Source organism: Gorilla gorilla, chromosome 21 (genome assembly GCF_029281585.2).
Source record: "Gorilla gorilla gorilla isolate KB3781 chromosome 21, NHGRI_mGorGor1-v2.1_pri, whole genome shotgun sequence".
NCBI classification, from domain to species: Eukaryota; Metazoa; Chordata; class Mammalia; order Primates; family Hominidae; genus Gorilla; species Gorilla gorilla.
In genome coordinates, this window is record NC_073245.2 from 70,846,072 (window position 1) to 70,860,757 (window position 14,686).

General features: G+C 50.4%; 1 long non-coding RNA gene across 1 annotated transcript in view; it reads left to right on the plus strand.

Annotated features, from left to right (window-relative positions):
• Positions 1–5,591, plus strand: part of LOC101129187 (uncharacterized) — a 53,132-nt gene extending 47,541 nt beyond the window's left edge. The window contains exon 4 of the long non-coding RNA XR_008674502.2: positions 4,298–5,591. This is a non-coding gene — a long non-coding RNA (uncharacterized lncRNA). The remainder of the gene's footprint in view (positions 1–4,297) is intronic.
• Positions 5,592–14,686: the final 9,095 nt, after the last annotated feature.

Genomic DNA, 14,686 nt, shown 5'->3' on the forward strand with positions numbered 1-14,686 from the left:
AGCAGAGCCTTTTTGAAAGATTAATATCGAGCTGCAGACAGTCAGTCACCATAATTGTACTGATCCCGGCGTGTTCCTCTGCCCATGCCATCGGGGTGCTGGGAGCCGCAGGAGAGCTCCATCCGGAGTGCCCGGGAGTTGGGGCCTCCAGCTTAGTTCCATGAAAGGCTGCCAGCCCCGGCCCTGGGTACCCAGTCCCAGACCCAGACCCACACAGGCCAGCACATTTCTGCTGATGATCTTTCTTAACTCTTTTTCCTAAGCCAAGGAAGGGGCAACGCTGCGTTTGGGGTTTGTGGGCATTTATTAATGGAATTAAGGACGATTTGCAAGAACCCTCTACTGCTCACACCACTTCCCTCCTGTCATTGCATAAGAGGCTTTTCCTGGGCAGCTCTACCCACCTGGTTGTGTCCCTTTAACTGGAGAAAAAGGGAAGTTTGGGGGTGTTGGGGGCCCTCTGACTCGGAACAAAGTCTGCCTGCAGATGCTCCCTGTAGTGCCGTGGGCTGGTTAACGTGAAGTGTGTGCACGTGGGTCCTGGCCCGCACAGTGTGGGTGAAACTCCCTCCCTCCTCCAAGGTCATGTAGTCGCCTCGCAGATATGGCTGGTATGGCAGTGGGTTTCAAGGCTGCCAAAGCTTAGAAGTGTCACCTCGGACAACCCCTGCGGGTGCCTCGTAACTGGAAGCATGGGGCAAGTTGGAGTTGCCATTTGGCTCCCTTTACCTTTCTGTCCGCGTGGTGGTCATGCTAAACAGGCCCTGAACTTCCACTTGGGCACCCCTGGGACCTCAGCTTGCAGATCAGGGGCTGGCTATGGAGAAATGTGAGGTCCCCCCTCCCCTCATCTATGGGAGAAAAACAAAGGCCTAAGCGAAATGACTTTTTTTTAAAGCATCATTCCATACAGCATTAATTTTTTAGGATTTCTTCTGGGAGGGGAGATCAGATCAGAACCACAAATGATGTGAAAACATCAATGTCTTCATCTGGAGAGGAGTGGGTGGCAAAGGTCCAACCACCACGAGGTCAATCCTCTCCCGCCCAGCGTGGGCTCACTGACCTGCCATGGGGTGGATGTTGATTAACTTCATCCAGGGTTTCCCCTTGGTGTCTGAGGGCAATTTCTGACCCGGATAAAGCCGGCTTTCACCAGGTGACCTTTACAGAAAGGCAGTACTGTGTCCCCTCTGGGGTCCCCGAAATAATAAATCACCAGAGGCCCAGTAAGAGATGAGGCCACGCGAGGAGGCAGACAAAGGACAGAAACGGACAATAAATCTCACTTCTAGGGAGCAGTCATTTCTTTTTTCTTTGCAGTAATTTTCGTGAAATGTAATTATGATCCAATAATACAAATACCAACATCTGGAATTCTGCAAGCGACATCCCTGCCTGTTCTGTTTGGAAATGGAGTACTTGGCAGGCATACTTTCTTTCCCATTCATGGACAGGGAGCAAAGCGTTCAGGGGAGGGCCAGAGGGGAGAGAGCACTGCCGTCTGCTGATCGTGGATGGAACCCTCATTTGAGAAGCCCCAAAGGTAGGGGGCATCAGTCAGACCCCAGCCCCCCTCCCCCACCCCCCGCCAGCCACTGACAGTCCCAGGAGCCAGGTATTTACCACCCAAGCCCACAGAGATGTGGAAAGAACTCTCAGAACCAACGTGGTTTGAAAAGCACCAAGAAAGAAGGGAGACTTGGTCGAATAGCCGCACTTATCCTTTGCATTTCTGTCCTGGGCTAAAAATATGAATTCTAGATCATAAGACTGAAGATTTATTCTTTTTTTTCTTCTCAAATTAAGGTCCAGGGGGAAGGAAGCTCAGCTCACCTATAGGCTGAAATGGTTGGGGTGTGCCCTGTCTCTGCGACTCTTACCGCGCTCCTTGGAAATTCTCTTTTCTGTGGGTTTGGGGGCTTTAGTACCTTTAAACTTTCTAAACCTTTCTCAGGCCATCAGAGGAAAAAAATGCATTTCCCTACCCCAAATCCAAGCTCTGAAGAATCCAGAGTTTGTCCATTTTCCTCATTCGATGAACAAAGAAACATTAAACTCAAAAAGACAAAAGCGGAATGTCTACAAAATACCTCAGAACAGCCTTCTTAATTTTAGGGGAAACGACTGGGTCATTTTCTTCCAGTGCTGTCAGAAAGCAAAGATCCTCTCCTGGGAGAAAGAAAGACTGCTTCAAAGTCCGCCAAGATGTGAGGAGTCCCTGTGGTTATTAATTTTTAACTTTTGGTAGTTTTTATTACCCAAGCTTGTACATACCTCAAAGGCTCTAAGACAAGAAAGACGGCTCAAAAGAGTTTTGCTACCACTTAAAAAAACAAAAAAAACTCTACAGTTTTAGGATTCATGGCTGGGCCTCTGCTGTCATGCACCCAGAGTCTGGAGTGAAGAGAAGTACCAGGTGTCCTAAGAATGCTACGGCGGCTGCCTTCAAACCAAAGACCTGCACAGTTTTAATGACCAGATGTTTATCTAGCCAGAATTCATTTTGATGTGTGCTTTACAAGCCACTGGTCAAGAAAGAAAAGTAGTTTAAGCCCAAAAACAATCACTAAGGTCAGAAATCCAACAGTTTGTAAATCCGTAGAATTTTATGCCTTGGGGATAACAAATCTTTATTTTTCTTTAGATAATGTAAGTTGGACAGAAGTCATAAAGAGGGAAGTCACAAAAACTGTTCGGACTATGCCCCCGCAACGCAGAAAATCACAGTCGCCCATAGACCGTAAGGAGGAATGCCGATGTTAGGGTCTCGCAAACCAAGGTAGCAGGGCCAGTACTGCTCGACTGGGTCAAACATTTGGTTCTTACTGACTTCCTAACCTTTTCCCACTTGACATCTTTATTGAGCACTCGTGAGGAGGCCCCAGCTGCCTCAGCTCCGAGCACATTCATCTCTGGGCGCTTGCATTTTTGCAGGGGCAGTTACATTTTCCGTTTTCTAGCCGGGAATGGAATGTTGATACTGTGTGATTATTTTATTTATTTTATACGTTTTCCTTGGAATGTCTACGTGTGGCCGCTGCCCTGGCTTGGTGGCCTCTTGATTTACGGTAGTTATAAACATTCCAAAGTAGACATGTCAGTTAAATGATACCGTAACATTATACAGTTACAATTCTGTTCTAAATGTGCCCAGAGTTCCAAAAAATCCGTTTTCAGCTCCCCTCCTTCACCCCATTCCTTCCTGCTACCTACGCATGATGGCATTGGAAGCCACTAGCTCAATGGAAAGAAGACAGAAGACCTAAGGTTTACTCGTAGCCTCACCACCCCCTAGCCCCACCTTCTGGAAAAAACATTTTTTTTTTTTTTTTTTTTTAGATGGAGTCTAGCTCTGTCACTCAGGCTGGAGCGTGGTGGCACAATCTTGGCTCACTACAACCTCCGCCTCCTGGGTTCAAGTGATTCTCCTGTCTCAGCCTCTTGAGTAGCTGGGATTACAGGCACCCACCACCACACCTGGCTAATTTTTGCATTTTTAGTAGAGGCGGGGTTTCACCATGTTGGCCAGGCTGGTCTTGAACTCCTGATCTCAGGCGATCCACTTGCCTTGGCCTCCCAAAGTGCTGGAATTTAGAGGCGTGAGCCACCACGCCCAGCCGGAAAAAACATTTCTAAGAAGCAAGTTGGCATCCAGAAGTAACATGCCCCTTAGAGAACACATTTGAACTTTCTTCCTACTGAAAATCACGTTTATTCACATCATGCATGTATTCCCAGGAGAAAGTGGTTCTAAGATGGTGGCCACTGAGTAATTCTGGGAGGTGACCTGTCTCTCAATCCCCTGGCCTGCTGCCTTTACCGCCCACCAACAAAGAAAGAGTGGTTTGTGCTTCCTAAAAGATGCTGAGAGAGGGAAGGAAGAAAATATCTCCACGGACATAGCAATTTGGAGAGCTTAACATTCAACCAGAAAACCCACTTCAGCATCCTCCCCAGGAGAACTGTCAGGGAGGAATTCGCTACATGCCTTCTCACAGAAAACACTGGGACGTGGGCTGCTTTCACTGCCCAATTCTAACCCTTGGACGTGTACAAACCCGACAACTGATATCTGAAGCAAAATGTACACCTCAAGAATTTTCATTCTCTGTGCTAGAGCAGGGGTTGGCCTGGGCTTGTTTTCATAAATAAAGTTTTATTGGAATGCAGCCACGCTCATTTGTGGATGTCTTGCTTATGGCTGCTTCTGTGGGACAAGGGCAGGGTTTGATAGTTACCACGGAGACCCAACGACCTACAAAGCCAAAAACGTTTACTGTTTGGTCTTTCACAGGAAAAGTGTACTGGCTCCTGTCCTGGATCAACTCAGAAAATGAAACACATCGGATTCTGTCCGGGCCGGGCACAGCAACCTGGCCCATCCATGTGGGGCCTGCAGTGACCACTTCCGCTGTCTGCACAAAACTGGAGAGAGGCTGGGGGTGCTCCAAGTATAAGTTTCCTCATCAGCAGACTGGAAAGAGAAAGACCGACCTGGAGGCTGGTTATGGGGATAAAATAAATATGTCCTTAAATATGTGTATAAAGCCCCAGCACAAACAGCAGTCGCCGCATGGGTCAGGGAGGCACTGCTTGGAGCCTTATGTGACCGCGTTCTCACATTATCTTCCAACCGGTTTGGGAGACAGGTACTGCTATGATCTCTGTATTACACAGAAGCAAACTGAAGCTCAGAGTGGCCGCTCACTTCACTCCGAACAGAAGGTGCTTGAGCTCTGTGCTGATAGATGGAATCCCAGATTTTCCATTTAACTTTTGATGTTGTGTCGTGGGAGTGGTGTTCCACCTTTGGAGGGTTTTAAGGACTCTTTATTAACCAGCAAGGGTTCTTGTGCCTTTAAGGAGGAGTGATTGAGAGGCACCTGCAAGGCCGGTGGAGGCTGCTCTGGAGGCCTGCCTCTTCCAGCCCACAGGCCCTGCTTCCTGGAACTGGTGTGGGTCACTCATTCCAGTTCGCCTCTGAAACTATTTTCATGACAGTAAGCTGCTACCTCAAGAAACAGCAACAGCAGGGATTTTGCCTGTCAGGTAAGGTGCTTGGGGAGTGAAGGCTGTGGTCAGGATCCAAGCAGGAAGCCTGAGTTCATGTCTATTCTTCACCGAGCATGGCCAAGTCCATTTGAGTCCATCTCCAGAAGACGTGTCAAAATCGCCCACTTATCTCCATCTTCAACTCCTCCCAGGTCACCACCTTATCTTCCTTGGATGACTGCACTAGCTTCCTGACTGGTTTCCCTAAAACCCGTTCATTTATCTATCCCTTCTACCATTCCTCCCACCAAACATCCATCTCACCACCCACCATCCTGCCACTTATCTTTCCCTCCTTCCCTCATTCCCTTCCTCCATCTATCTCTCCGTCCATCCATCCATCCATCCATCCATCCATCCATCCATCCATCCACCCACCAATATGTATTTAGTGGTTACAATGTCGCAAGCACTGTGTAGGTCCCAGTGTAGGTGGAAAAGGAAACAGATTTCCTGACCTCAAACAAAACAATAAATTTCAAAGTAAGAAGCCCCATGAGGGAGGAAGTGTAGGCTGTCTTGAAAGAGGATGATATCAGGAGACATATATGGAGAGGGCTTGGAGGAGGTGATGCACCTCACCAGGAGGTGATATACTGATAGAGGGACTATATAATTTATTGATCAAACGGGGCCATTTTGGGGAGTGAGAGGAGGAGCTATTAAACATTTTTTCAGGGCACCAGGTGCATGTCAGGACTGGCCAGGTAAACTGAGCTGCATGGCTACCTCCTACAAGCCAAGGTTCACAGCATGAGCTGAGAAACGGGCAAGGAGGAGAGAAATGCCCCTTCCTTTCCTTGGGGAGAGCCTGCAAACCTACATTTAAAAGAACTAGGAGAAGGCTGGGTGCGGTGGCTCACGCCTGTAATCCCAGCACTTTGGGAGGCTGAGGTGGGCGGATCATGAGGTCAGGAGTTCAAGACCAGCCTGGCCAATATGGTGAAATCCCATCTCTACCAAAAAATACAAAAATTAGCTGGAGGTGGTGGCGTGCGCCTATAGTCCCAGCTACTCAGGAGGCTGGGGCAGGAGAATCACTGGAACTAGGGAGGCGGAGGTTGCAGGGAGCCGAGATCATGCCACTGCACTCCAGCCTGGGTGACAGAGTGAGACTCCATCTCAAAAAAAAAAAAGAGGGCTAGGAGAGAAAGTAAAGAGGAAAAAGAAAGAGCTGTGGAGTGCTGGGGCAAGAGTGAGTTTTGGGGATGGAGGTTAAGCAAATAAGAGTCTCAGGGAAATGCGGGGTGGCAGAGTTGGGGGAGAGGAGAAAATAGGGTATAAGCAATGTTTTTCTGTGTTGTGAATTGGGCTCCCTTGGATGCTGCTTTTACTGTTGTCTATCAAAAGACGCAAGTGAAAGAGTGGCATTCCCTTTGCTTTCTCTAAGGCGTGTTTGCTGTTTGGGATGTGCGTCTTGGACTAAGTCTCCTTCTGGAGCTTGGAACACCAGGTTCTGCCATCACAACCTTTATCATGCACAGGTCGCCCTGGCATGGACAGGACCTTAGCTTTATTGTCCGTGCTCCCTCGCTCAACTGAGAGCTTTCTGAGGGCAGGGCCTCTGTCTGCTCGTCTCTAGTCCCAGCACCTAGCACAGGCTAGCATTTAGTATGTGCTCAATAGTGTGCAGTGTAGGGACGAGTGCACGGGCTCCAGCGTGGTTAATGTCCTTCACAAGGCGCCTTGGAGGAGCCGTCCCCAAGCTCATGCTTCATTTCACATCCTGCTCCTGCAGAAATGGAGCAGCTGCTCCGCTTGGGTTATTTAGTGTCGGAATTTCATCTCCCCCCACGCCAGGCTGCCCTCGTCTCTACCTCTATCAACTCCCCAAGGCCATCCAAGGAGCCTCATGGAAGCAGATATCTGCAGATGGCTTGTGTGACCTGTGGATGGGTATTGAGCTTCACGCCTCACCGCCTTACAGTCTGGCCTCTTCGTCAGCATCAGTGGGACAGGCAGGGTCTCCAAGAAGAGCTCCAAGCTCCCAGAGGCCCTGCCAGGCAGTTCTGGGCTGGTTCCCTCAGGGGTCAAGGGAATCATGGCCAGCGTGGGTCGCAGTTGCAGGCTGGGGCGTCTCAACCACTACTCTTCCTCTGGCTAGCTCTGTAATTCGGAGTGAGCCGTGTGGACTCCAGCCTCAGTCCTTCTGTAAAATGGAGACAACTCAGCACCGAACCCTATGCAGTAGGCACTGGACACGCCGAGGTTTATCACCACCATGACTTGGTTAAAGGCTGCTCGGCCTCTGGGAGGACACAGCACTGGCTGGGGAACAAGGCTCTGCGGACACCTGACACCCAGGGGGCTGCAGGGGAAGGGGGGTGCTCTTTTATCTATTTCTGTCCTCAAAGGTGTAGGAAATTGTTCATCCAGGCCAGGTGGCCGGGCCTCACTGCCTCTGTGATAGCTCAGCTTGTTAGCTAGCAAAGGCTGCACAAGGCAGGCCACGATGTTGACTGCGCCTGCCACAGGCTTTCTGTGACCGTGCTGAAACACTAATGCCAGCTGTAATTCCCTCCTGGAGACCTGGTAATGAGGGCTGGCACCATGTCCCCGACATGATTGAAAGCTGGCTTTGTTTATGCACTCTCAGAGCAGATGAGACGTGCATTTAAAGTGGTCCAGCGAATTTGGGGAAAGGAAGGATGCAATTTCTTGGATAGGAGACATTTCTAGGGACCCCGCCCTGAGTCTGATGAGGTGGCGGGGGGATTGTTGATGAGCGCTCAGGTTTATAGGTGACTAGCTTCTTGATTGAAGACACAGTCTTAGGAGAAACCCAGACAGCACGGTTGCAGCAGTCCATCCCTTCATTCCGCCCCATGTGGGCACTGCCCACGTGCCCAACTTTATGTGTACCCCATCCCAGGCTGGTGGGCCGGGATCAGAGGCCAGGAAGGAGTGGCGTTGTTTGAGGAGATTTGATTAAAGGTGTGCAGATGTGGGCAGGGCTTAGAAAAAGCAATGAAGGGTTGGTGCAGTCCAGGAGGACTGATCACGGAGGGAGCAGTTCCCACTCCAGGGACATAAGGCAGGGGTGGAGCCATGGCCAGAGCCCTGGGAGGGTGGCTTCATGGCAGGAGCACTTGGAGGGGCTGAGGCCTTTAGCAAAGCAACCCGGAGCCAGTGCCACCCGGCGAGAAGATAGCCAGGAAAGTAAATCCCCCCAGGTCTCCCGCAGGTGCCTCTTCTGGCCAGAAGGCACAGGGGCCTGCTAATGGTCCGTACGGAGTGGCCTCCTGGGGCCCAGAGAAGGTAGAGAAGCGTGGACGTGGATGTGAGTAGCCATGGGTCGTACCCAGCACAGGTCAGCTCCGGTGGAGTTTCCAGCATCTGGTGTAGGGGCTGCAAACTCAGGGACCTAAAGGGGCCAGGCAAGTAGTTAATATAAATGAGGGGCGCCAGACAGGTGTGTGAGATAAGGGAAGGGTGGGGAGTGTGGCAAACTAGATTGCTCATGCCAGGAGAGAAAGAGGCCCAGAATGGACAGATCCTCCCATTTTTTAGGCAAAAGCTGGAAATCGGGGGTTTTTCTGAGCTCTCTCCTGATTTTAAATTTTAGCAGTAAAGTCAAACTTCTGAAATGAAAACAATTTGCAAGCAAGACAAATGAAATTTGTCTGTGCGGGGGACATCACTCTTGGGCTGGTTTGGCGCCTCCGGTCAGTGGGAGCAATACGATGAATGAGTGTAAGGGACCGAGCTGGACTCGCTCTCCGGGGCTCGGAGGCAGGGGATGGTAGACAAGGACCGCCGGGGTTGCTGGCTGAGCTAAACCTGCCACTTGTGCCCAGCACCCTTCCGAGTGTTTTCATGCCCTCGTCTGTTGTCTTCAATCCCACCCCATCCTGCCTCCCCATGCTCTATCACTGCACTCCGTCTGTTCTTCAGAGCGTTTACCCAAATGTATGATTGTGCATTTCTTTACTCATTTATTTGCTCTTTTTCCCTTCCCGAAGATGAGGCATATGTCTGTTTCCTCCCTTGTCCCCAGAGCCAGGCAAATACAAAATGACAGATAGCTGTTTGTGCAGTAACTGCTGCTGAGCCCCCTCAGGAGGGAGGCATTGTTATTCTTATTCCTAGTAGTAGTAGAAGCCGTCATCGTTGTAGTGGTCACCCGTGTTTTATAATTGAGGAGACGGAAGCACAGAGTGGATAAGGGACTTAGTTCAGATTGTACAGCCAGGAAGCACTGGAATGGGGATTGAAACCCAGGACTGGCAGGTTCTCAAGACCCCTACCCTCAGCTCAAACACTGGCTTCTCCCTAGGAATCCCTCAATTTGAGTGTAGACCTCACCTCTTCCAAGAAGCCCTCCCTGACTTACCTGTCAGCTGGGTCAGTGGTCGCCCCTGGGATCCTCTACACAGGAACTACCTCTCCATATTTCACTTTCCTGCTTCCCTGTCTTGAGCTCTGGGTTGTCAAGTTCACCTTGTAAGCAGAGAGGTGGTTTTGTTCATGCTTTCTCTACCCACCCCTTACAGCCCAGTGCCTGGCCTGCATTAATAATAATAACAATAACAATAATAATAGAAGAGACAGCTGTCATGCTGAGTGCTTCCCATGTGCCAGGCACCATACTCAGTGCTTCCTGTCTATGCTTTTATTTCCTCTTCTCCACAACCCCATTTACAGATTCGGAGCCTGGGACTCAGATAGTAGCTTGCCAGAGGATACGTAGCTGGTGGGAGGTGGAAGTAGGATTGAAATCCAGCCCTGCCTGTGCCTGAAGCCACCGTACTGGTTGTAACCACCACCCTGACAGATCCCACTGCAGGGACTTAACCATCAGGTGATATCAAGGACCAGGGTGTCAGTACTCCTGGCTTTGCGGCCGTGCTATCTCTGCTGGAACCCTTAACCCCGCTGCTGCCATGCAGTCAGCCAGAGACTGTCCATAAACCAATGGGCATGGTTGCGTTTCAATAAAACTTTATTTATAAACACAGGTGATAGGTAGAATTTGGGCTACGGACCTCAGTTTATGACTTTGGCGTATGCCATGGATGTCAATGTTACAAGACGTCCTGGTTTCAGACACGTGATGTAAAAAAAACTGTGCATCTTGGAATCTAGGAGAAGTGATATTTGTTGAGTGAATGAATGAATGAGTGAATGACTGAGTCAGGTGTATGCCCCTAAGTGTTTGGCAGGGAAGATGGGCACCTGGCAGTGAGTACCATGAATGTTGTATGAATGTCCTCCGAGTGGCCCTTACTCTCACCCTGGGGACACCACTGTCCCACAGCACATAAGTGGAAACTGAGGCCCCAACAAATCAAGAGTTTGTCTCTGGCCAACTGGCAACAGCAATTCAGTGAGGTGGCAGCTTGCTTAGCAGGGCTTTAGAAGCAGGTGGGCACCATTCCTCGTCGGCTGAGGAAGCCAGCCCTCAAAGTCATAGTGCATAAAGAATAACTTTTCACTTTAATTCCATCCAGATTAATTCAGCGAGAGTTTATTGAACACCTTTCATCATGGCTGGATGGGTGAGTGGTGCCCATAAAACAGGGCTCCTGCCCTCAGGGAGCTTAAGCACGTCTAATCTTATAAACCACCCAGATCTAAAACCAGCGTGAGAATTCAGAGGCGCCAAGCCCCCTGCCCGTCCCCACGGAGACTTCTGAGGGCTGCAACGTGGATATTTTCCAGGCAGGAATTAATCACGGCTTCGTTGGCGCTCCAAGCCAGACCCTACATAATACCTTCTATAAAGAGCCTTATTACACCGGAAGGTTGTATATTATATTCTTCACTGCACACCAGCTACGTGCGTAGGCTGCTCCCTATGTCCCTGGGCCAATAAATTAGATTTAGATTACAAGGGGAGGAAAGGCGGCCCCGCGCGTGAATACCTAACAGTCACTGTGGACCGAGATGTCTTGATTTAGATGGCTAAATGGCCCAGTGAAGGGGCCAAGAGGTCGCAGGTTGGCACATAAAAAGCTCACAGCTTCCACAAGCCAACCATCACCTTGAGCAAACAGGCCCGGCAGCAGGGGCCGGGACTGCAGGCTAATTGGCAGCTTGGCTCCAACGTCACGCTTATTTCCCGAACGCAACTCACTTCCAGCTCCAGGTTATTGATCCCTGTTGAGGAGGGTGGTCTGGCTTTGATGCAGAGGCCCCTCGTCTGGCTCCAGAGTTTTCCAACTTGGGGCATTAATGTTTTTCAAGTGCCCCTCTGGAACCAGAGGCCAGGAAAGCCAATGTGAAGCGGAGGCAACCCCAGGGCCCTGGTGGGGTGTGTGGAGAACCATGGCTGTGAATGGGCAGGTAGACTGTCTTGCTAGAAGCAGAGAGGGAGGAGCCTCCTGTGGCAGCAGGAGGGGGCACAGTTGCTGGGAGGCTGGTGGTGGGGCTCCCCAAACTTGCCTGGGGGAGGAACCCCTAAGCTGGAGCTTCTGATTCTTCAGGCACCCACTCGAATGCTTCTCTGGGATACCTCTGTGGACCCACAGCTGTTGGGCTGCAGTAACTACACGTTTCAAGTTTTCCTGGATTTTGTTACACTGCTCCATGACGGCTGGTGGGATGTGTGACCCCAGAAAGAAGCAGTGAGATGTCTTTCCCACTCTTCTTTGTCCACACCAGGTATTATCGACATTGACAGCTCCTTGCCAATCTCATGGGTGCAGAGTGCCACTGCCTTGTCATTTTAATGTGTTTTTTGTTTTTGAGATGGAGTCTCACTCTGTCACCCAGGCTGGAGTGCAGTGGTGCCATCTCGGCCCACTGCAACCTCCACCTCCCAGATTCAAGCAATCCTCCTGCCTCAGCCTCCCGAGTAGCGGCGATTATAGGCTCCCGCCACCAGACCCGGCTAATTTTTGTATTTTTAGTAGAGATGGGGTTTCACCATGTTGGCCAGGATGGTCTTGAATTCCTGACTTCAGGTGATCCGCCCGCCTCGGCCTGCCACAGTGCTGGGATTACAGGCATGAGCCACCATGCCCGGCCTTAATTGGATCTCATACATTTAAAGGAGTAGGAATTAGTCAGGTAAGAAGGAAGAAAAGCGTCTTCCAGAAAGAGGCAACTATGGGAGTAAAGAGACGTGAGGAATAGCAAAGTGCTCAGTATTGCTCAAGGGGCTGGCTGTGGAGAGGTTGGAGAGGTGGGGTGCTCAGGCATCACCTTGCAAGTTAGAAACGGGCCAGTCCGTGTGATTGTTCAGCTTCCCAGGTGTGCCCTGACACCCACGTGCAGAAGAGATGATTACGGGACATTTCAGAGATGAAGGCTCATGGGAGAGATGGGGTGGGACAAGAGAGCAAGGTGCTGGCTGGGGAGCCAGACCCCCTGCATCAAATCTCAGCCCTGCTGCTTGCTCAGCGATGTGGCCTTGGCTGCCTTCACCTCCCCAATCCTCAAGCTCCTCCCCTGTCAACCGAGGACAAGAAGAACTCTTACTCTTAGGCTTGTGATGAGAACCATATGAGACAATGTGTGGCACGTGCTTAGCACCAGGCAGGGTATGGTGCATGAGCTGAATTGTCATGTGTCACGTCATTTCCATGGGGCTCAGTTTAGAAAGAAGGAAGGCCAAAGTGGAGCTGATGAATTGGGAGAAAGTGGAAGAGTCAGGTTCAGGGGGCCTCTTGAGGTGAAAAAGCATGTTTCCTGGAAGCAAAGGAAGAAGGAGGCTACGGAGAGAGAGAAGGAGAGAGAGACAAGACAGAGAGAGAGGGGGGATTTGGAGGCTGCAAGATGAAGCAATTCAGGATCCAATGAGTAGCAAAGGGAGTGAGGGATGAGAAGTGGAGGAACAGGGAAAGGAGGGTCATTGGGCAAAAGGCCAAAGAGCCAGGAGGCCTGGGGTTGGGGGACAGATAGGTGGCCCATTGGGATGTTTAGCTGAAACCAAGTTGATGGTAGAATATGGGATGGAGAGGTCTCAAAGCGGTGGAAATGGAAGGTGTAGGTTAGCCAGGTTGCTTTTGTTTGCAAAGAAATAGAACCCAACTCAAGTAGGTGTATGCTAGGAAGAGGGACACTATTGGCTCCTTAACCAGAAAAGACCAGGAATGATGGTTTCAGGAATGGTTGAATCCAGGCGCTCAAGTGATGTCATCAGGACTTGCCTCCCTTTGCCTTCTCTCTGTTCTGCTTTCTTCTATGTTAGCCTCATTCTCAGGCAGTCTCTCCCCAAGTGGTGGAAATATGGCTGGAAGCAGCTCGTTGCCTACGTTCCTCAGGTCAGCAAGCCCCTGGGCAGAGATCACTTTGTTAAAAGTTTCCGTGGAAGTCCTAGGGTTGAATTTGATTGGACTGTCTTGGGTCATATGCCCATTCCCAGAGCTGGGGGTCAGGGAGTGTGATCTGATACGGTTTGGCTGTGTCCCCACCCAAATCTCATCTTGAATTATAGTTCCCATAATTCCTACATGTTGGAGGAGGGACCCAGTAGGAGATATGTGAATCATGGGGGCAGTTTCCCCCATACTATTCTTGTAGTAGTGAATAAGCCTCACAAGATCTGATGGTTTGATAAGGGGTTTCCCCTTTCACTTGGCTCTCATTCTCTCTTGCCTGCTGCCATAGAAGATGTGTCTTTTACCTTCCACCATCATTGTGAGGCCTCCCCAGCCACATGGAACTGAGTCCATTAAACCTCTTTTTCTTTATCAATTACCCAGTCTCAAGTATGTCTTTATCAGCAGCATGAAAATGAACTAGTAAAGATCCAAAGTGTGTGTGCTGTGAGCAGGTGAGAATGGTAAGATTGGGTTGCTTTTCAGAAGGTGGGGGACTGGGTGCTGGGCAGTATCCCCTTGAAGGACTGACCCAGGATCTGGAAGATGATACCAACAGTGAGGAGGAAAAGCTGGGGCCAGCAGGGCCGGGGGGTGGCGTCCATTTGCTGGAAATGACCGAGGGGCAGTGTAGAAATGTTTGGGAAGGGGCAGTCAGCCGACCGCAGAGCCAGACACCCTGTACCTCTCCCCGCAGCCAGCGAGGCTGCCTGCTTGTCACTGTGAAAGTGTGTTGAGTTTCTGAGAGTCACCCAGGCGGAGTTACGTGGCCCATTGTGATGATTTCCCTTTTTGCCTCAGCTGCCAGGACGCAGGGAGCCAAACTATCATATCTAATCTGTTACCGTTTCCCTAAGCCCAGGGATTTGGGAGCTTTTCTCCCCCTCCTTCTGTGTGGTGTTCTTGATTTTTCTCTTTCTATTTAACAGCCTTTCCAGTTTATGTGTCGTTTATCGTAAACCACCTCAAATCTTTTTTTGAAGCAGGCAGGGTATAAATTATAAATAGATTTAATTTTAAAAATTCAATAGGGCAGTTTCTCTGTAGGGCTCCCAGCAATCGCTTCTGCTGACATTTCCCTCATTACCCCAGTGGAGCAGGAGCGGGGCGGTGGGAGCAGCTGGGAAGGGGCTTAACCCTTGGAGTGCTGTGTCTGGGGGCTTGGCCCCATGTGCTGAGACCAGGAGCCCAGCACAGGTGGATGACCACGCAGCCCTCAGAGGGGTCGAGCTGCTGAAGAAAGTGGGGTGATGTCCCCCACCCTCCCGGGAATTCATTCCTTCCCACCGTTGCCCCATGTCATGGTTCAACATGTGCCCACTTGAGCCGGCCTTTCCTTGTCCTTCTCTTTTGCAAACCATGCAGGC